The following is a 24157-nucleotide window of genomic DNA, read 5'->3' as shown; positions in this document are numbered from 1 at the left end:
GGGGGGGGGGGGGGGAAGCAGTTACAATACATATTTTTTCTCTGTGTATTAAAGGAATGTCTTAATTTTGGAATTAATATGCCTATGAGATTATTTTATAACAAGAAGTATATGTTCAATGAATTAATGATTATTCACTAATTTTATTTTCATAATTCAATCTATGGAACATATATAAGTATGTAGAATATGGAACATTTCTTGGACATCTTAAATATAATTATCAAATTGACTCTTCTGTATACTTTCAGGAGTTTTCTGTGTGTGTGTTTTTTTTAGTAAAAATACATCATTTAAAGCTCAGAAGTATATAATGTTTTCATTTTTGTATGGTCTCCTTATATCTTTATCTGAAGTAGGCTTTCAACTATAGTGCCCATAAGCTATCCTATCTAATAAAAAACCAAAAGGGTAATTGACCATACCTTCGCTACGCTTCCCATTGGCTAATCAGGGTGATATGCAAATTAACCGCCAATAAAGATGGCGGCCGGCAGCCATGCATGCAGCTGAAGCGAGCAGGAGGCTTGCTTGCTCCAGTGATGGAGGAAGCCAAGGTTCCCCGCCTGCCGCGGCCCGGCTCTGAGCTCTGAAAGCAACTAAGTTTCAATTATAGAAGCTAAACAAACCCCAGATACCTGCTTTCAGCAGGCTGTGGCCTCAGAGCTAGAGTTATAAAAGGTAAATAAATCCCAGAATAAAAAGAAAAAATAAAAAAAGAGAGGCTGGGAATTTCAGTTGCCGGCCAGCCTGAAAACGGCCCTCAGCCCCTCACCCAGATTGGCCAGGCACCCCAGTGGGAACCCCCACCCTGATCCGGATCACCTTTCAGGGCAAACCAGCTGGCGCCCACCCATGCACCAGGCCTCTATCCCATATAATAAAAGGCTAAAATGCAAACTGACCCCAACAGCAGAATGACTGGGAATGAGTGGTCACTATGACACACATTGACCACCAGGAGGCAGACGCTCAATGCAGGAGCTGCCCTCTGGTGGTCAGTGCGCTCCCACATGGGAGAGCTCTGCTCAGCCACAAGCCGGGCTGATGGCTGCCAGTACAGCGGTGGTGGTGGGAGCCTCTTCTACCTCCTCAGCAGTGCTAAGGATGTCCGACTGCAGTTTAAGTCTGCTCCCCACTAGCAAGTGGACATCCCCTGAGGGCTGCCGGGCTGCCAGAGGGATGTCTGATTGCCAGCTTAGGTCCAATCCCCTGGGGAGCAGGCCTAAGCCAGCAGGTGGTCATCCCCAGAGGGGTTCCAGACTGCAAGAGGGCACAGGCCAGGCTGAGGAACCCCCTCCCCGCCACAAGTTTTTTGTGCACTGGGCCTCTAGTCTATAATAATAAAAGTGTAATATGCTACTTAGACTGAACAGACGGACAACCTTCCAGACATCCTTCCCGATGACCTTTCAGATGAAGCCACAGCTGCGAGGGCCGAGCCTCTTGCACGAATTTCGTGCATTGGGCCTCTAGTAATACAATAAAGGTATTAGCTTGTTTACTAAAAAAGCCCTAGTTCATTCCCACAAACATTTATTGAGGGTTTCTTATGTGGGACCTACGGTAGGCCAGGAACTGTGTTCTGTGATACGTTGGGATAACAAAAATGGAGAGACCCATACTCCTTTATATTTTCATTCTGATGGTTCTGAAATTATACTTTTTTACCACTTTTAATTCCAAAACACTTTCAAATCTAATCTTTTGTCATGTTTAAATGAGGCTTTAATATTCTTAAATATCTGCCACTAGTAGATTACAGTGCAGGAAGGTCACAGGAAATGAATTTCACTTCTCAACATCACAAACATTTGGAATTACAAAAAGTCCATGGATGAATATTACAAGTAAGAAAAGTACCCCCAAAAAAAGTTTGCTTTAAAAATAACAAAAAAGTTTAAAAATTGATTTCCCCCCAACTCCAAATAATTGTGGTCTAGCCATCAGAGTAAAGGCCTCATTGGCTCATTCCTTTGATAAGAATTAGTTCATGCCAAACTGTATACCCAAGTGTGTGTGTAAAGCATCACACACAAGCATACACACCCACAAAGAGAGACACACATCCAGGTTTTTGTTGTTCTATACACTTTTCATATCCAGGTTCTAAGTCTGCCAGCTGCCCTTTACATTTGGAAAGCTACTTCTTTGGAGGCAGGACATTTTCTTCAAAGATGCCCTGGTTGAGGACATTCCCTGATGGGAAGTGTCTAGCCAACACGAAGGAGGACCCATCCCTTGCAGATGCTCTCTCTACTCCCATCCTCTTTGTATTCTCCCATACCATGGTCTGAAGTGTCCAGTCTTAGAGTTGAACCCAGGCTGCTGGAAGCTGCAATTCTTAATTACACTGTACCATGTATCAGCCACCTCCTTTCCTGTCCGACCATAGGATGCCCAGGCCAGGTTCTCTCTGCGCTGGCTGGGGCTGGACTCCGGGGTGGACTTGGTGGTCCTCATGCTGGCCAGGGCCTCTGAATATTGCTAAGCCTCCTAGATGAGCCCCTTACAGAGCTTCCGCAGGGGTAGGCAGTGCTGCTGGGGTGGGCCTGCGGGCCCTCAGAACCTCATTATTAAACTGTTTGGAAGCTGACTTGCTCCTGGTTAGCTCACAGGCTTCCGGGCTCCCACTGCTTCTGCTCCGTCAAATCTGATTTTTTGAAGGGCATGATTTTAATATATGTGACCAGGGTGCTTAAGTTTTATTTAGGCAAAAGCCCTATGTGTCATGGGGAGTTTAAATGCCAACATATAATTTTGGTGACATTCTACTTGCATCTTCCCAGATGCCAGTAGATGGTAATTGAAAAATCAATGCAACATTCTGTTTTAATTATCTTTCTCCAGACACCGATTATAGTGCTACTTTGTCACCCCTTGGAAAAGTGTTAACTAAGCATTTCCTATGGTCAAAGCACTCAGGTAGGTGTTGATGGTCATAGAAAACAAGTATTCTGAGTCAAATATTTTCTCAATGAGCCTCTCAAACTTGCCTATGACCTTCCTTCTTATTGCAATTTCCAGCTTCTTTCTAGTTGGTTATGTCCCACTTGGCTAACAGTTTTTATTAATTATTCCAGAAACCTTGATAAGCCACTATATATTAGTGTGCTGAGTAACAAATGCTTTGTGATTGGCTGCTTTCTAAATTTTACAATAATCTAATTGTCCTGAGATGGATTGAGGCCATATTAGTTACATGGCCATCAACAGGCAAGTACTCAAAATCCTTTGAAAACAGTACTAATGTCACTTAATAACAGTTAAGCCTATGGAATAATGCTTCATAGCTAAGTTTTTGAGGCCATTGAAATAAAGATTTTACCTAGTCAGTCTTTAAGTTATATGCCTTAAGTATTTTTTCATCAAGATTTTTTAAGAAAACTATATTTTTGGAAGTCATGCCTTTTAGCATGTCTGGAATTCAAGTTTCCTACATTGTTTAAAAAGGGCAAAGATCTCTGAGAAGTCAGATAAGCTGGTAATTGGCCATTCTTTTGTACACCCTGGGAAAGTTGATTTTTGTGAACTTGGCCCTTTACCTTTATTTTTCTGAGAGATCCATGGAAATGGGTAGCAGAATATAAAGTGTGTCAGGGGAGATATTTTATTGGTGAGAAAAAGAGGAAGGATGGTAGTCTCAGGCCCTCAACTTCAAAATATTAAAAAAATTTAAAAAATATTTTTATTGATTTTTAGAGAGAGAGGGGAAGGAAGAGGAAGAGATAGAAATATCAATGATGAGAGAGAATCAATGATTGGCTGCCTCCTGCACACCCCCTTCTGGGGATCCAGCCCGCAACCCAGGTATGTGCCCTTTGACAGGAATCAAACCCTGGTCCCTTCAGTCCGCAGGCCGACGCTCTATCCACTGAGCCAAACCAGCTAGGGCTCAAAATATTTTAATTAAATAATAAAGAGGGAGGAAATGGTGAATTGAGTAAGAACATTGGTTCAGTCCATACTCTTTATTTAATAGTTGGATGGTCTTAGGAGAAAGTATTAAAACTCCCTATCTCTTGGTGTTCTCATATGTAAAACGGGAAGGGGTTGTGATTTAAATTACAGGGCAAATGCTCAGCCTAATGGCTAGTCCATGATAGGCACTCAACAAATGTTACTTAGCAGTACTCATCTGCCCCTTCCTCTTCACCATTGTTACACAAGAGGGAATTGGGGTCAGAATTTTGATCCTCTCCCACCATCAAAGTTTCCCCGAAGGAGCAATGCGGCCAGGATCTGAGTGGAGAAAATGCTGAGAGAAATTCGTTCACAGTCTGTGTGAGGGAAAGAAACAGGATGTGGTCTCAATGAACATTTTAGAAACCCAATATGGCAGGGTTTCTTCCTTCTCTAGCAGCCAGAACAAACAGAAAGTTTCTGAGTACAGGAGAAAATAATACTACAAGTTCTATAAAAAGATACATTATGTCAAAACAAAGAGACATTCCTGAATGCTTAGTGGAATTGATTCAACAAAGTAGATATACTGTAAAAACAAAACAAAATTATAAAAAACACACAACAGAATAAAACAACAACAACATACTATTAGAAACTTTCTGATTTATGAGATCTCATTAAGATTCGATAGAATACGTTATCTATTTATGTGGAGGAAGGAAATGCGAAACAGGAACAATTTGAAATTAGAAAGCATTGCATGAGAAAAAAATATGATTGCTTAATTGAAACTAGATGCATTTCAAAAACAACAAATAAGATGCATTAGAAAACTGATTTTTAGATGTCAAATCTAAGGAATTCAACCAGACTCAGATGAAATAGTGTAAAGAAAATAAAAGGGGAAAATGAGAAAAATTAAATACAGATAAGACAATAACCCAATCAAAAACAAAGATCAGGAGCAATAATTACATAAATTATTTTTTAAAGAAAAACATCGCTAGAATGGCCAAAAATCCAAAGTTGCAGATTGATAAATTTCAACAAGTCAAGAACAAGAAAATTGAAGACATAACTAAATCTATTTAAATAAAAATGTTTAAAATTTAATGACAAAAAAAAAAGTTGTACTAGCAGCCAGGAAGATAAGTAAACAAAAAGGCAATGACTGATTTACAACAAATGAATTAAATATTGTGAGTAATTAACAATTATCATGAACAAGAAAATTGAAGACATAACTAAATCTATTTAAATAAAAATGTTTAAAATTTAATGACAAAAAAAAAAGTTGTACTAGCAGCCAGGAAGATAAGTAAACAAAAAGGCAATGACTGATTTACAACAAATGAATTAAATATTGTGAGTAATTAACAATTATCATGAATCAAAAAAATGATTTTATCATCAAATACTGGAATTATTTGAGGGGAGAAAAACTATAGTGAATGTCTCTTGTTACTCAAATAATTTCAATATTCTTTCATCCAACAATTATTATGTAAAAGTTTGAATATATGTGGCAGGCATTGTGTAATGAAATGGATTTATTGGTAATTTGCTTTATATTTTTACGTTTCCCAAACCTTCATATTGAAAATATTATAAAGGAAAATAAAAGCAAAAAAGGAAATTTATACTAGTAAGTAAAGGGAGAAGAGAGATAAGAGAGACCAGGGTGTTTAACATCTAGACATTCATGCTCAGAAGAACGGGCAGCTCCTCTTTTCATTGGGCTACATCATACTGATTTCCAAAAGCAAGTCTTTCCCCTTGTCATCCAGCAATCTCACAAGGGTATGGGGTCCAAGGCCAAGGGCAAGGTTTCACAATGATGATGCCCTTCAAACCTTGGAAGCATCTTCACATATCATCTCCCCTCTCTGCCACTTTTCACACCATCACCATTCCAAAGAGGTCACGGGTACTGTTCTTTTACTATTTCTTCTGAGACAAGGCTGTTGTAGTTGTTGACTCCATATTCTTGGGTGACCCATTTCTCTTCTCTGGGCTTTATTTTTTTCCCCCTGAGAAATAGATGGAACTGGTCCAGGTGTACAACTGTTTCTAATTTGCATGTAGTTTAAGGATTATGGCAGTGATTTGCAACATGGACTACCATTAGAATTCTGTGGGGACTTTTTTTGTTTGTGTGTGTTTGTGTTTTTTTTTTATTTGTTTGTTTTGTTGTAGAGCCTTCAGTGCTGTGCCAAAGCCTTTGTGTTTAAATGAAAGAGGACTGACATGACAAGATTAGGCTTCTAGAAATGAAACTGTCTTCAATGTGAGAATGGATTGGCAAAAACAAATGTGTTCCTCTGTATATTAGCAAAACTATTAGGATGCCAGGTGATGGAAGATGGTACAGGTGGTAAATCTATGGGTCTGGGAAACTGATGTTTGTGAGAGTAGGTAGGATGAGTCACAAATAGTATCCAGGTTTATAATTATGCTAATCAGTTTATAATTAGACTTATTGTTGTTAATGCTCACCCTAGAATATTTTCCCCTTCGATTTTTTAGAGAGAGTGAAAGGGAGGGAGGGAGAGGGAGAGAGAGAGAGAGAGAGAGAGAGAGAGAGAGAGAGAGATTAATAGAGACACATAGATTGGTTGCTTCCCACATGCACCCTGACTGGGCTGGGGTCAAACCTGCAACCCAGGTACCTGCCCTTGACCAGAATCCAGAATCGAATACACTATCCTTCAGTGCACCAGCTGATGCTCTACCCAATGAGCCACAATGGCTAGGGCATGGCTGGCAGCATTTGAGGGGACTCCCCAAGACAGTTTTGTTGCTTTTAAGTTTGCAGCATGTAGTGGATTTCAAAATGGAGATAATGAGTTAAAACCCAGGCACTAATTCATGTTCAGAAGGCAAATCTGCAAGTATTGTCTATTTGCCCAAATGAGTGGTGTAAAAGGCAAAGAAGAGGCAAATTTAAGTTCAAGAAATGTGACTTATGTAATGTTTATATGTTTATTTAGCTGACGGAGCCACTCGGAGTAAAGTGGATTTGAATGAATATTTATTAGGGTGATTTAATAAAGGAGAAGATTCCTGCATTCTAAAAGGTATTTTAGTGATAATCTCATATTGGAAAATCTCTTCTTAGTTTTCATCATCACTACATAGAAATTGGAAGCTTTAAGAGAACTACTTAATAAAACCCTGCTTTAAAAGAGAGAAAATCAATGTAATTGATCTGAAGATTGATAGAAAATAGATCGTAGTCACTTTGAAAGGGCTTTTCATTGCTACTTTATGGGATAAGTTCTTTAATTTTTTTTCTTATTTAGCAAATATTTATGACAAATTATTTTTCTGATTATACAAGTAATACTTATTAAAAATTTGGAAGATGTTGAAAAGTTGATAGAAAAATTCTAAATACTTGAAGGCAATTTTTAATATTTTGTGTGTATTTCCTTCTAATACTTTTAATATGGTTACAAATTACTCTACAAAATTATCAATACAATTGTATATCTTGTTCTTATTCATTTTTCTATTTCAAAATATATCTTTAAGTCATTAAATATTCTTTGAAAATTCAAAATATTAGAACTGATGATACTTTATTTTTTTAATGTATTTTTATTGATTTCAGAGAGGAAGGGAGAGGGAGAGAGAGAAACATCAATGATGAGAGAGAATCATTGATCAGCTGCCTCCTGCACACCCCCTACTGGGGATTGAGCCTCAGCCCAGGCATGTGCCCTTGACCGGAATCGAACCTGGGACCCTTCAGTCCACAGGCTGATGCTCTACCCACTGAGCCAAACCAGTTGGGGCAGAACTGATGATACTTTAAATGTGGATTCATTCCTCTGTTGGATATAATAGGGATTCTAATTATTCTTCATTACAAAAAACTCAGATGGCCTTTATACATGATATAAGAATCCTGTGTTTTTAGAAGTGAAATTACTTGGTTGAAAATTATGCATAGGTGATGTTCAAGATCACTTGGTTATTTATTAGTGGTATTGCAGGGACATTTTATTCCAGAACCTAAGCTAAACGGAACATTTCAGCCACCTTCTTCTTCTGCATGTTGTTTTCGGATTATTAAGTGAGCCTATAACCACTGATTGTTCAAAATAGATACCATGAGTTTTTGTGCTGGTAAAATGCTACATTTCCCCCTTAAATTTGCTTTGAGTGAAGATATAAAAATATATATATATATATATCTTTGTAATTCTCTAAAATGGTGCTATTTATTCCCACCAATGCTCGGATCAGTGTGGAAACCTTGACGTGCAGCTCTCTCCATAGCTTTAATGTACTTTATTCTACATGACATTGGAAGGCAGTGTCAATTATGATGAATCATGAAGCTCACAACTAATGATACATTTAAAGCCAATTCATTTGTCTCTTTGATCATGTAAATGTATTGGCATTCACCAAGCCTGCCATGATAGGACATTATAGCTACTTTGGAGTCATTTCATTGTACACTTATATATCAGTGCAGCTGCCACTAATGTTTACACGTCCATGTGCTACACTTCCTCATGATATTTTTGCAGAGGTTAATGCTCGTGCACAGTAGATATATTTATTACGAAGGCAATAACAGACCCACAGGAGACATTACAGCTCTTAAGAGATCAGTGCCTATGATTAGTCCCATTTTATCCTATCTCCTTCTAACTCTGTTTAGCTGATGAGCCCCCCTTTTAAAATTCCTCATTCACATTGAAACTATTTGGCAACATTCTAATGGTAAAATTTTTCTTATACCTATAAGTTTTATGTTTTATAAAATATTTTCTTTGCCTGTAAGCAATCTATTTCTCTAGTACTTGCTCCTTCACTTTGAAGTTGTGTCTCTGTTCTTGCTAATCCACCTTTAATAGTAGTCTAGACAATAATCTACTATTACATAGGAAATATTTCACATCTTGCAAATGTTTTAGCTATTGTGCAATAGTAAGTGATAGCACAGCACACAATGTTATTCCCTAGATCAACACCTTGCAACATAATTTACAGAGAGGCTTTCTCTTCAAGAAAAATTCTCACTTGCAATTCGTGTTTAGTCTGTTTTCTCTATCTTATCCTTAACAGCTGGGTTATATCTGCTTCCACAGAAATGTGTTAATGTATGTTTAATACCAATAGCAAAAAAAGAACTTTGAAAACTGAAAAGAGCCTTACATTTAAGTTTAAAGTAATCTGCCAAATAATTTTTAAAATTTTATTTAATTTTTTTTTCTGTCATCATTTATCCCCCCTATATCCTCTTCCACCTCTCCTCTCTTCCCGCCAACAATCATCACAGTGTTGTCAATGTCCATGAGTTCTTTCTCTCTTTTTTCTCTTTGTTGCTCAATAATTTTTAAGTTGATCACCGATTGGTGATCACACCATTAATAACGAACAAAGATTATAATGAGTTAAGGTCCAGTCTACAGAAATATAGCAAAGATAATCATTTTTGTTTAAATCATAACTGAATCCCTAGCATTAATTATTTGTCCTGGACAAATTTACTTTAAGTAGAGATTGTATTTTATCCATGGTTTCTGAGGCCGGTGTGTGAAGACAGGAGTTCCATTCTTTCTACAACCTTATCAGTTTCACTCTGTGGGAAGGTCTTCAACCTTGCCAAGTCACATCCTCTGAGATCACATGCTGAGTCAGGAAGATTGTTGTGATATTAAACCAGTCTCATTCCTCAGAAGCCACTCCATTTTTGCTCAAATTGGAAGGACTATTGGCCAATGGGGGCATTACTCACAGACTATTTGTCAGGCCAGCTGTATTGATGTCCACCCGCTACCTATGAGGCAATGTCTCTGGATACTGAGTCACAGGGGAGGGGTGAGCACTTAAGCAATTACAAACCTGCAGATGTTAGCAAGGGAGGTCTCATTCACTCAGAATAACCATAGAGCATTTTTTAAAATACCAATAAGAATAAAGGTATGGCTGAGTTCTGAGTTGTGGAATTGTATTGAAAGATGATGCTCTACCCAATGACCTCAATACCGAGCAGGAGTGTTAATGTGAAAATGGTTTTCTCACCTCGCTTTGGTGTTAGCTATCAATGATGGGTGAACTCGCCCTATTTTAAAAACCTTGAGAGTCCCAATGGATTGTTTGGTTCCCCCTGCCAACAGGGAACACTTAGTGATGGCACAGCTCACCAAAACCCCCAAACTAACTTTATGTTATTTGTTTACATAAAAGATATTTAAAAGCCCATTGTATTCAATTTCCAATTGTACTCTTTCAGTTAAAGGTAGCTAGACTGGGATCAATCATAATAATATTAATGGATTTTGTAGCCAGAAAAGTATCTCCCTATAATCTATATCAATATATTGGTAAATGTCCTTATTTATCTCATACACATTTTGTACTGAAATATGATAGGGCTATATTTTTGATATATTTAAACCTCACTATTATTTTAACACCAATGTGAAAAAACAAAGCACCCTGCAAACTAGATTATATTTCGCACAAATAACACACTGAGAGTAGTGAGGCCATTTTATCCATAACAAGAATAGTTTCCTTTTTAAAGGCAAGCCACTCTTTACACTTAGCTCAAAGCAATCCTACACAGGTAGCAGTTCCCTGAAAGATAAATGGCCTTTCACATGCTGAGGATTGGGTGCTATATGCCTTCTGTCTGTGAGGGGACCTTTTCCTAATGCAGGATTCTAATAAGAAGCACTGATTTCTGTTCAGCATATACAAACCTACAAGCTCTGGTGGCAGGGGTCGGGGGGCGGGGTAAATAATGGAATGACTGTAAGTCTAAGTTCATTGACTCACAAAGGCTGAGTTTCTTCTTGGGAAGCAGTGTGTGTGTGAGTAAAAGGGTGGGGGCGGGGGTGGATTCTCTGATGTTACTAATCCAATTCCTGATAAGACAAGTAAATTAGTCCTTCCAAAAATGTATGTCCTTACTATTTCCTGAGACCTGGTGAAATGCTTGGTGCCAGAAAATGTGTTTGTTTTCATATACCATCTACAGGATAGGTGGCTGAGGTATAGCAACAAATTCCATGTGGGCATTGTTGTTGTTTGTTTCCCCTTGGGAAATATGAAGAAGATGACAGGCAAACAAATGATACTTGTCGTATGAGAGCAAACTATTTTTAATCTCATTAAAACATATACAACTTTCAAACAGCTTCCAAATTGGGAGACCGCATCATGAAGCATTTGACATTTGTCCAGTTAAAACTATTGACTCATGCTTTCTTTGCTCCCCCCGCAAATTACTACAGTGCCACAGCTGATCTGACTGTATTTTCCATTTCTTATAAATAGCCACAAGAAAAGTATTAATTATCCTTGTACGATTTAATGCACCAACTGCCTTAACCTTTCAGGTTTTCTTAAACGCCAGCATAACAAGGCATATCCATGGCAGCAAATGTGATTTATGACAGGAATCTTTAATTTCTGTTTTTAAATATGTTACCCACCGATCTGCATACATTTAAATTCGCCTGCAACACTTTTCTCTGTCTTGAGGCTGTTGTTTAATATTCAAGGATGATTTTTGTCCACATACATTTTGGTCTATGTCACCTCAGATTAAATTATTACTGTTTGCAGCCTTTTCAGAGCAGGCCTCAGGCCCTTATTTACAAGAATCAATGAAACAGTAATGAAAATCCATTTTTCATACTATCAGCTCTGGCCTGCTTTTATTTAGTTAGCTGTGTCTAAGCAAGCAATTCATTTTGTGCAAATGTCATGTAGAGAAAAAAGGATGAGCCGTGAAAGGGTTAATCATGAAATAAGACCTAAGCTTTCTCCCATATAAAAAGCATCCGTAATGTTAAAATTTTTTTAAAAAGCCCTTCTTAATATATGCAAAGTAATGTATATTGACACATAAGCAAGGCTTTTCATGATGAATATTGAAATATATATGCAAAGCACAGGAAATGTGTAACATGTTATAGATCTTTCAGTGTACATTTAGAGGAAATGAACCATTTATATTCTACAATTTAGTGAATACCTACTGTTTATTGGTACAGAGCACATAGGAGTATATTTGTCTTAGTAATTTATTTAGGTAAATATATTTATTCTTCTAGGGGTTCTTGTGCTTTCCTTGGTTCTATAGTAGTAGACATAAATATTTAACAATGCATTGTCTCAAATGTTATTCATGTAATTTATCAGCGAAAACAGTGGAGTTGTAATAACTTTTAAGCCTGCATGCACCTTCTCTTAAACCTGAGATTGATTTAGAATGCGTAAAACTGGGCTGGATTTTTTTCCTACTGCCGAGGAGAATTATTTACTAGTAATAACCAAGAGAAGCTAAACTAGTCTAGCTACCAAAGGAACAAGGCTCATTTACCGGTTTTTGAATCAGCTTTCTTAAGCAAATACTTTGGCAATAAAAGAAAAGGGGTTAGTGAGAGAAGCAAGCATTTAATTGCTATGAATATATTTCCCTATATTTGCTGACCTACCCACTTTTCTTTATACAGAGATGTAGACACAGAAATATACATATATATTACCCCTTGTGGGTAGTCCTCTTGGGAATGTCTTCTAAATTTTAATGTACTTGGCTATAAGATGTCAGTTCAAATCAAGGCTAAGATCTTGTAAAAGTGACTGTCCACTTTTTAATATCACAAAAGAAATGAATAGAGACGGAAAGCATTTGGAGTCTTCTTGATCTTTGATGTGGACTTTCTTGGAAACACATTTTATAGACTCACAATCCGGATTTTTCTATTTGTACTTTTTTTCCTATTACATTTGGTTTCTTAATTTCTGTTTCCTATGTTTGGTGATCAAATTTCTAATACTGGTGTAATGTGCAGATCTAAAAACTTGATGATTTGATAGTTTTAATTATATTTTTAAAGCAGTAATTTTCTACTGAGCTAAAGCAGAAAGTGTCTGCACTATTATCCCGAAGCTGAATCTGAACAGTGAATTCCATACTGCCAGTGTTCATATAGATCCAGGCAGAGACTGGTAATGGAACAGGTCACTGTAAACTAATCAAACATGAAACCAGAACATCTAGTCAACCCCAGTTACCAAGTTGTACTTACCTCCTCAGGTGCTGTTATCTATTACAGTTGCACACAGAGCAGTTTTTATCCAATATTAAAGTGTTATATGTTAAAGAATAGGAAAAGCACATTCCATATGAATTATCAGAGTCTGAATTATTCTGGAAGACTGATCATTAATATATTTTATTGTTAAATGAATGTCGTTAGCTCAAGTCTGATAAAAATGAAAATTAATTGCCTGGTTAATGGTGGTAGTAAATAAGTTGATATTTTTTATATATTTGGTTATAGAATCAGCCCACCATTGGCTTGTTTTCATATACTGACATTTATAAAAGGTGCCAATGACTAAAAGGTTTTTTACCAAACAATGCGTTTTTGAAATCTCAAAGTATTTAAGATAAGGGGAGTAAAAGCACACAGCTTTACTTTTAAAGTTTGAAAGCAATCTATTTGGGTTTCATTTATCCTAACAATCCACATAAACTTTTTCACTTACATATTTTTGAATACATATAATTGCATTACAAATCCAACCTTCATATGAAAGACAAAGAGGTAAAGATTATGTTTGGAAGGCAGTCCCTGAATGATAATCTCCCATTTACAAATGATCAGTAGAGATTTAAGACCAGTTTTCCATGCTTTTCCATATGATGAGATATGGCTCATCTATTTTACATTACATCTATAAAATTTTGGTGAAAACTTAGAAGATGCCAATGTTATATATTAAGTTTAAAAAAGAGAGAACTCTGTAATAGTCGCTTAGTTGTATACTGATTTACAAAATATAGGAGACGGGGTGTTGAAAAGATGTATACAAAAATTTTAACATCTGATTTCTCTGCTGGATGCGATTTAAGATTGCTTCTTTTTTTAAATCTTCGTATACTTTTATAATCTAAATTTCATAGAATGACTGCAGTCTAGATGGTATTTTTATAATGGGAAAAATATTTTTAATAGAAATGAGGTGAGTAAGGGATACCTCTATGAGAAGGAGCAAGGTATCCAAAGGGGGCTCAAAACCAGAGCACCCTCCCACCCAAACAGGGTGTTATTTTTTCCTTCCCTGTTCTTTGCAATGGAATTTATCCCCATAAGATATTTATTTAATTCAGAAACATTATCTTTTAAAATTTCTCTGAGGAAATTTAGAAGAGGCAGTAATAATTAGATCAAAATTATTGCTTCCTTCCTAAGACCTAACTTAGGTCAGCTGCGTGAACAGATGGGGAGTTTGGTGGTAGGGTCTGAGCACGGGGAAAGGAGGCCTGCACTGTGAAGAGTAGACTTGGGTGCCAGGCCATACTGAGATAAGATTTGGGATAGAATGAATGTGTTGGAACCCATTTTTTTTTTATTGTGTAAAAAAAATTACTAAATCCCACTCTTTTCTATTTCCTCATCTGTAAAATGGTGTTAATTTAGTACCCACACCACAGAGTTGTGGTTACAAAAAAATAATACCTTTAAAGCATTTATAATTATTCTTTCACATAGTAAGAGCTTAAAATTGTTAGCTATGGAAAGTATATCAAAGTACTTAGGTATCAGTAGGAAGGTATATCTCCAATTGGAGATATATGCAGAACGGGAGGTTTAAAGGTGTGATTTTATTTTAAATTAAATATTCTAAAAAGATATTGAAACAGTTTTGGATCCAAGAAAGAGAGGATGGGAGAATAATTATCTTCATTATCCTCCTCATTCTCCTGTTCCCCAAGTAGCAGGGGTCCTGCTGTCAAGAACCAAGGCTAGTATGATTAACATTGATTAAATAGTATGATTTATCTGTGGGTTAGCCTGGGAACCTAACAGCTATATTCTATAGAAAAATATGTTCCTGGTGACAAATAGCCATCTACAAATGAACATTTGAAATATACTCTTTTACAAATTGACCTTCATATTTTATTATATCTTATTTTCCATTTACTTAACAAATGCATTTTAAAATGGCATTGATATATAGTCAATTGTAAGCTAGAGAATCAATAAGAAATAAGCAAATAAGAATCAGGGAATATAGTGTCAAAAGAATTTCTCAGAATAAATATTGGTTAACAAGTGTTCTCAATGAGCAAAAGCCAGAAAATATTTATTTTTATTGTTTGTTTTTGTCAGCTCTAGCTTAGCATTTAGAAAATTAACTGTGTTCATGAATATATTCTATTGTATTGCCCACATCTCATATAAACTTAAAGTTGAGAAAGAAACATTTCATAACAAATAGCCATCTACCTGATACCTGAAGATGAATCAGTGCCTGACTGATGCACTTACATTAAAAACTGGACAAAATATTTTAGTCAACATACTTAGTAAATAGAGAGAAGGGCAAAATAAAAGAAAAATATGTACATCTTTGTTTTTTGTGAATTACCCTGTCGTAGCACAGAATGTTACAAGCATAGACAAAAGTAGCTATGCTTCCAAGAGAACAAGAGGAGGAATTAATTCATCTCAAGCATATTCAAATTTCATCAATGATTTATGACCATTTATGAGAAAAAGGAAATATCAATTTCTAAACTTATATTTAATATTTACAAATATGTAAATTAGGCTGTCTCAGAAAAGTGTAGCAGATGTCTCTATCGTCTTGATGCTGATGGACTGCCTAGGTATTACTTTAAAATGATAGATTGGCAAGGAGAATATTATTTTCTACTTTAATCTATCGTATTCATTTGGAAGCATTAATTCTTTTAAAGAAGATTATATATGCAATCCAATCTTGTCAGCCTGGCTCTATTTAATGGGATGTTCTATTTAAATGTGAGGACATATTGATCTCATTCTGAAGTTTCTATCTAGTATCTATCAAGAGGATAAAGTTTGAACATTTTCCATCATGGATACTGTTCCAAAATTTTTGAAATTGAATATGCTATAAAGAAAAAAGCACAACAGTAACTTTTCTCTTTTTGCTTTGGAGGGAGAGAGAGATAGAGAGAGAGAGAGAGAGAGAGAGAGAGAGAGAGAGGAACACTGAAGGAAGTTGTGATCTTTCTTTACATAGGATCTTTTAGCAAGAGGATAAAATACTTACCTTAAGGGAAAAGTAAGTCAAAGGACTCATTTCTCCTTTATTTTGAAAAGTGAATCATTTTGTTCTGAGGCTCTGAGCCATAAACTGTCACAACCTCCACAATGTTCCAATTTATGGTAGTAGGGTTCCTTTGCATATACTATTTCTGGGCTCTCATGAAAATGATTTGAACTAAGTGAATCAACTTACTTTAAGATCTTGGATTGGTCTTGACTGCTTGAAATTGGGTTGTGGAAGTGTTCTCACTAAATTATTTTTTATTTTTTATATCTCTGTATAAAAGTTATGACAAATATTTCTCTTTTTAAGAGAGAGGAATGGGCCCTAACTGGTTTGGCTCAGTGGACAGAGTGTCGGACTGAGGACTGAAGGGTCCCAGGTTCGATTCTGGTCAAGGGCATGTACCTTGGTTGCGGGCATATCCCCAGTGGTGGGTGTGCAGCTGAATCAATGTTTCTCTCTAGTCAATGTTTCTAATTCTCTATCCCTCTCCCTTCCTCTCTGTAAAAAATCAATAAAATATTAAAAAACACACACAAAAAAACAAAGAAACTCCTTTAAAAGAGAGAGAGAGAGAGAGAGAGAGAGAGAGGAATGGGAAGAGAGAGAGAGAAAGAGAGAGAGAGAGAGAGATTAAAATGAGAGAGAAACATCCATGGGTTGCCTCTGTATGTACCCTGACCTGACCAGGATGGAACCCACAACCTAGGTTTGTACCCTGACCTGGAATTGAATCTACCACCTTTTGGTATATGGGATGATACTCCTACCAATTGAGCCACATCAGCCAGGGCACAAACATTTTTTTAGTATCCATTCAAAGGAGAGTATATTTAATATGGAAAAAGAGTGAAATGTTTTAATAAAATAAAAATTGACTATAACCAATGGCTAAAGTCAAGAATTATCATTTTGATGTGTATGTGTATGTATATGTACAATCCTATATAATAAAAGCCTAATATGCTAAGTGTCTGGTTGTCCAGTTTGCCATTCAACCAATCAAAGCATAATATGCTAATGATATGTTAAGGCCGCTCAACTGCTCACTATGACATGCACTGACCACCAGGGGGCAGAGGCTCCAACTGGTAGGTTAGCTTGATGCTGGGGTCCAGCCAATCAGGACTGAGCAAGATGAACTGGACACGCCCTGGAGCCCTCCCATGGTCCCTTCCTGGCTGGCCAACCTCCCACATCCCTTCCAGGCCCTGATTGTGCACCGGTGGGGTCCCTTGGCCTAGCATGTGCCCTCTCACAATCTGGGACCCCTCAGGGGGTGTCAGAGAGCCAGTTTAGGCCTGACAGTGGAAACACCTGTCGGTGGCAGGTGCCTCTCTCACCCCTGTGGCAGCCCTAAGGATGTCCAACTGATGACTTAGGCCTGCTTCCTGTGGGTAGCGGGCCTAAGCTGTCAGTCGGACATTCCCCAAGGGCTCCCAGACTGTGAAAGGGCACATGAATTTCGTGCACCAGCCCTCTAGTATTTTATATAGTCCAAGCTAAAAAGTAAAAAATTAATTTATAGTGCTGTATGAAGCATAAGTAATATTGAATAACAAATATTTTTATTGAAGTGTTCCACATTAAAGTATTTTAGCCTAGTAGAATTCTCCCAGTAAAGTTTGGATTACATTTTGCATATAAATATCAAGTAAAATAGTTTGTAATCATAAAACATTATATTTAGCTAATTGAAGATATTTTTATTGTAAAACAAAAACAGAAATGACTAATATGTAGAGATTTCTTTCTATTTTAATAGAACTGAATTAAAATAAAAATTTTAAGTTTTGATGGTATATGGCGAACAACTGTCAAAAACACAATTTAAGCATACTTAGCAAATTTTTGTTTGGATTACACTAATGACTATATTAAAGTGTAATGTTTACACTTAAAAGCTTAGTGAAATTAAATTAATAAGCATCCAGATACTGTGTTGTGAAGATGTCATCAGATCTGAGACAAAATTTCATGTCTTAAAGGGCCTAGAATATGAATCTGGGATATCTAATTACTTCAAAATGGAATAGCAACTATAAGTATAAATTTTGTATGTGTGTTTACATGAGATATTTCCTTAGACTTTCTGCTCAAATCCCTAATATAAGCATAGTTATGATTATAGCATAAGAGCTAGGAAGTATGCTATATGTATAGATGATATAGAGAGATTATACAGCTAATATAGACCATTATTAATAAGAAATTTGAATTTGAATGCAATTATTCAGACTACTGGGATGACACCAGATTTAGTGCCAGCATGCAAAAAGGTGAAAACAAAACTCTATCTTAGAAATAAATGTGCATCCATTTAATATTCACAGGAAGTGAAATTACTTTCCTAAAAGATGCTCCCACTCATTTTTATATTATTTTTCATTATATATGAAATAAATTACCTCTTCCTGACAAGCTCATGACTTTTTGCACATGATGTATTTTTTCAAGAGGTCTTCACTATACTTTCCTTACAATAAAAAGTGTTAGATTTTTTATTAATTACTATCTAACTGGAATCAAAATGTCAAAGGGATCTAATTACTAAATAACAGAAATTAGAAATGGGATAAAATTTCACTTATCTGGCTTAACAATGAAACAGATATTTCAAAACATATACCCACACAATAGGCATTTCTATTTGTATTTGGAATGCATTATTAAAATCAATTTGTATCACATAGCTAATGACTGAAGGAGTTGGCACAAATCCACTGTGAATGATAGTGGGAAATTAGCCTGGGAGTCAATTTGCAGAATATTCCCTCTCATTCAAGTGAATGTTTCTGTAGAAAGGTTGAAAGCTACAACATGTTCTTGATGGATGGCTCTAAATAATCAAAAGTTCAAAATAAATTTGGAACCTCTCTTTCAAGGACCCGTACAAGGTAATCTGGAAATAATGTGTGTGGGGGGGGAAACCACTGTTTGTTTGTTTTTACTATTTGTTTTTACTTTAAATTACATTTGACATTTAATATTATAGTAGTGTCAGGTGTGCAGCATAGGAGTTAGACAATCATATAAATTTATGAAGTGATCCCCCCAATAATTCTAGTACCCACCTGGCACCATACATAGTTATTACAGCATTATTGACTCTAGTCCCTATGCTGTACGTTACATCCCTGTGACTCTTGTAATTACCGATTTGTACTTCTTAATCCCTTCACCTTTTTCACCTAATTCCTCAATCCCCCTCCACTCTGGCAATCCTCAGTATTTTTCTCTGTATCTATGAGTCTGTGTAAAGAAGACTTTTTAACTAATATGTGATTAGAGGTATTTTAAAAATAATATTTAATAACATATTTATAAATTGTATCTCATTGTTCCTCTTTTGCATATATTTTGAAAAAAATTCTAAAGAGAGTGGTCTCACATGCACTTCCAAATCCAGTACCTATTCTGTTCTGCCTTAAAACCTTGTCTGTTTGTCCCTGTTTCAGTCTAAGTCCCTGTTGGCTTCATGTCTCATGGCCCTCGGGAATTCCAGGACTCATAGTATTATTGGTTCCTGGTGGTCCCTGCTCTGCTTGCCTCTACAGAATCATGCTGTAGGTAAGGTTACCTTTCATAGCGAATCCTCCTTTCATGTTGGCCAATAGTCCAAGACTGGAAAACTATTTTATTGAACAAATAGGAGAAAATAGGGGAAATCGTGTTGAAAACATCCTGTTAAAGACTCAAAGACTAAAGAAAACACATCTCTCTCCTCTCTCAGTCTGTCTCCATTCTCATACGCACACATTCAAACATGGGAGGTCACTGTGTTGCATATTTTTTGCTCTTCAAGGACCATTTCCGTCTTTCTACATCCTGTTTTGCTTTGTGTTCTAGGGAGTTTGGTTATAAGGACTGACTCTACAGGACCCTTTTCCTTTTGCCTTTTAATGTGGTTTTAGCCAAAGGGAGATGATGGGATACGTTTGGAAAATGGAAGGAAAATGAGATGAGAATATATATGTCACTAACTTCCCCTATAGGTCATCACTCTCCCAAAGGACACAGATGTTGTGTAAAGTTTCGTGCTCTAATCAGTGGTAATCTCAGGGAACTCCTAGTTATCTCCACCACTTTCCCCTTCAGACTGTAGGTGGTGATACTTTCTTTTCCTTGATAGTCTTGGGCTACTGTGTCATTTGTTTTTTGTTTGTTTATTTTCGTTGGGGGGCTTTCTTTTCTCTTAGACTCTACCTGCTACTTTGAAATGAACTATTTTATTAAACCTTCTTCAATTATAAGCCAGAAGTCTGACTGAGTAGTCCTTAGCCGAAACCTCTTTCTGACCATGTTTTCCTTCTGGATTCCTCACCTCTTTCCATCTCTCTCAGGGAGGGCCCTTTTCTATTATCTTTAGGTAAGTAAAGCCTACTGCTCTTCAGGATGATGTACCAAAGAATCTTGCCCCTTCTTGTACATGGGTGATATGTAGTGCAAAGTAATCTCAGCAGGATATTGCTGAGTGGCTGACTTAATTAGTCCAGATTGTGGCCCCTATTTGTATTTGCTAAGTTGTAGACTTTCATGGGTAGTTGTTTGTTTGTTTTTATTTTTTTAATAGAACATATATATCTCCCAAGGACAAACTAGTATTCTCCTAGGTAATAAAACAAAATCTCAATAGCAAGTCAATAATTTCCTAAAAGCACGGTATAGACAAGTCTATATAGATACGGCTCTATGTACTATTTTCCAGAATGTTGTTACTGCTTATTTTCTCATCTTTCAGTTTCCAGACTGGGCCCAACAATGTACCATACATAAGAAATGTGGTTAATTATAATGTGTTTCTAAACAACATAATGCCCAACAAGTTGTTTCAAAATGGGCCAACCACCTGAACAGACACCTCATCAAAGAAGATATACAGATGGCTAATAAGCAATTAAAAGATGCTCCTTGCCTGCCTGTGCCTGCATTGCTCAGTGGTTGAGCTTCAACCTATAAACCAGAAGGCCACTGTTCGATTCCAGGTCAGGGTACATGCCTATGTTGTGGCTTCATCCCCAGTGTGGGACCTGCAGGAGGCAGCTGATCTATGATTCTCTGTCATCATTGATGTTTCTATCTCTCTCCCTCTCCCTTTCTCTCTGAAATCAATAAAAATATATTTTTAAGAAAGATGCTCCACATCATATGTCATTAGGGAATCCTATATAATAAAGAGGTAATATCCAAATTAACCCTCACACCCTCACAAGATGGCTGCATACAACCAGGCCAGCAGGGGGGTTAGTGAGGGATGACCAAACAACTGAACAGCAGGCTGCATGGGGCGACCAGGCAGGCGGGGGGGGGGGGGGGGGGGGGGCGGGGGAGGGGGAGGGCCGTGAGGGGTAACCAGGCTGGCAGGGGGGCAGTTTGGGGTAACCAGACAGGCAGGCAGGTAAGCAATTAGGAGCCAGTGGTCCCAGACTGGAGAGGGTGCAGGCTGGGCTGAGGAGAACCCCCCCATGCACGAATTTCATGCGCCTGGTCTCTAGTCCTATATAATAAAAGGCTACTATGCAAATCGACTGAACAGCAGAACGATTGGTTGCTATGACACACACTGACCACCAGGGGGCAGGCGCTTAATGCAGGAGCTGCCCCCTGATGGTCAGTGCACTCCCACAGAGGGAGTGCCACTCAGCCAGAAGCCGGGCTCATGGCTGGCAAACGCAATGGAGGTGGTGGGAGCCTCTCCTGTCTGTGGCAGTGCAAGGATGTCTGACTGCCGGCTTAGGCCCATTCCCTGTAGGGAGCAGTCCTAAGCCATCAGTCGAACATCCCCTGGGGGCTCCCAGACAATGAGAAGGCTCAGGCCAGGCTGAGGGACCCCCTGAGTGCCTGCATTTTGTGCACCGGGCCTCTAGTAGTAAAATAAAACAATGAACTACCACTACACAACTGTTAGACTGGCCCTCCAAAAAAACAACACTGATAATACCAAATGCTGACAAAAACATAGAAATCACATTAATTGGTAGTGGGAACACACAATGATAAGGCCACTTTGAAAGATAATTTAACAGCCTGTGGGTTGTTGTTTTTTAGTGTGGTTAATCTTCACCTGAGGATATATTTTTTTTCCATTGATTTTTAGAGAGAGTGGAAGGGGGGTAAGAGGCAGAGAAAGAGAAACATCAATGTGGGAGAGACACATCAATTGGTTGCCTCCTGCAGGCCTCAACCCCGGCCTGAGATCAAGCCTGAAACCAAGCAAGATACTTGCCCTTGACCAGAATCAAACCTAGGACCCTTCAGTCCTGGGGCTGACACTCCAACCACTAAACCAAACCAGCTAAGATGATCAGGTTTTTTTGTTTTGTTTTGTTTTGTTTAACAAAACAACATGTTACCATATGATTCAGCAATCATGATCCTTTGTATTTACTGAAATGAGGTGAAAACTTATGACCACACAAATATCTCCACATGGAGTATCTACAATAATAAAAGGGTAATACCCTAATTAGACCAGGCATCTTCCTGGATGTTCTTCCTGACAGAGCCAGGGCTGGAGGGAAGCCAGTCCAGGTCCCATGTGCCTGTGGGTGGCAGGAAGAGGGAAGAAGCCCAGATCCTGGGTGCCTGACAGTGGCCAGAGGAGGGAAGCAGCCCCGGTCCCGGGTGCTGGAGGGAAGCCGGTGCCAGCAGCTTGGGGAACGAAGACCTACTCTTTCACAAATTTTCATGCATCAGGTCTCTAGTTTATTTATAATTGCCAAAACTTGGAACAAACAAAATATTTACTCTTCAATATGTAAGTACATAAATAAACGATGATACTTCCAGACAAAGAGTTATTATTATTCAAGTCTAAAAACAAATGAGCTATTAATCCATGAAAGACATGGAAGAAACTTAAAAGCATACTTAAATGCGGGAACCCAATCTGACAAGGGTACATACTGTAGTATTCCAACTATATTAGATACTTGAAAAGGCTAAACTGTGGAGACAGTGAAAAGATCGGTGATTGTTAGGGACTGGGGGTTGGAAGGAATGACCAAAGCACAAATAATTTTTTTTTAAATATATTTTATTGATTTTTTACAGAGAGGAAGGGAGAGAGATAGAGAGTCAGAAACATCGATGAGAGAGAAACATCGATCAGCCGCCTTCTGCACATCCCCCACCAGGGATGTGCCCGCAACCCAGGTACATGCCCTTGACCGGAATCGAACCCGGGACCCTTCAGTCCGCAGGCCGACGCTCTATCCACTGAGCCAAACCGGTTTCGGCCACAAATAATTTTTAAGGCAGTAAAACTATTTTTCTGATACTATACACAATATTATACATTTTTCAAAACCAATAGAATGTACAACACTGAGAGTGAACCCTAGTGTAAAGTATGAATATGGGTGCTAATGATATGTCAATGTAGGGTCCTGGATTATAACAAATGCATCACTCTGGTGCAGCATATTGACATCAGGGAAGGCTGTGTATTTGTGGGGGCAGGTAGTATATGAGAATCTCTGCTCCATGCTCTCTGAACCTAAAACCATGTTAAAAATAATCTGTGTAAACAACAACTAAGTAAATATGTCATGAGGGTTTTCAGTTCTATTTCCATCCTTCTCCATATCAATACATAGTAAGGAGACAGGACCACTAGAGAGAAGTTACCTTCTGTTTCCACAGTGATTGTTTGCCCAACATCACATCACTCCCTAGCTGAAGAGTTGAGCATTATGGATTTGTTATGGCAACGATTTTTTTAAGCCAGTATAGACTTACATGGAAAATTAGAGGTAGAGAAAGCCTGGGTCTTTATAATTCCAGATTTTTCAAAATATTTCACAGAATCAAGTCATTCTTTTATTTTTATTAAATAATATATGGAAACTGTCTACATTGCAATGACATAATATTTCAAGCTATTAACTTGAAGTGAATAATTATATCAATGTTTATTTCTTTAGAGATTTCTACTATGACTTTCCTCACTATATTATTTTTTATAATTTACAAAACATTTTTATATACGAAATTTCATACTATCTTCAACCGAGTTAAATAGAAATGATCATTGATGTTTTCTAATCACCTAGACTTAGTCACCTGTTGATTGTACCTGAGAAATGAATCTCAAATCTTTTCCTTCTTATGTCCCTTTCTTCACCAGTTTTCCTGTCATTATCACTTCCTCCAGCCTGATACT

The 24157-nt window shown here is 37.5% G+C and overlaps 1 pseudogene; it reads right to left on the bottom strand.

The window, feature by feature from the left end:
* Nucleotides 1-2143: 2143 nt before the first annotated feature.
* LOC139015797 (Golgi-associated plant pathogenesis-related protein 1 pseudogene) overlaps nt 2144-24157 on the bottom strand; it is a 64704-nt pseudogene continuing 42690 nt past the window's right edge.

Source organism: Myotis yumanensis, unplaced genomic scaffold (assembly GCF_028538775.1).
Source record: "Myotis yumanensis isolate MYYU_CA2020_CCGP unplaced genomic scaffold, mMyoYum1.0.hap1 SCAF_8, whole genome shotgun sequence".
Classification (NCBI taxonomy): Eukaryota; Metazoa; Chordata; class Mammalia; order Chiroptera; family Vespertilionidae; genus Myotis; species Myotis yumanensis.
This window is presented reverse-complemented; position numbering and strand designations above follow the sequence as displayed.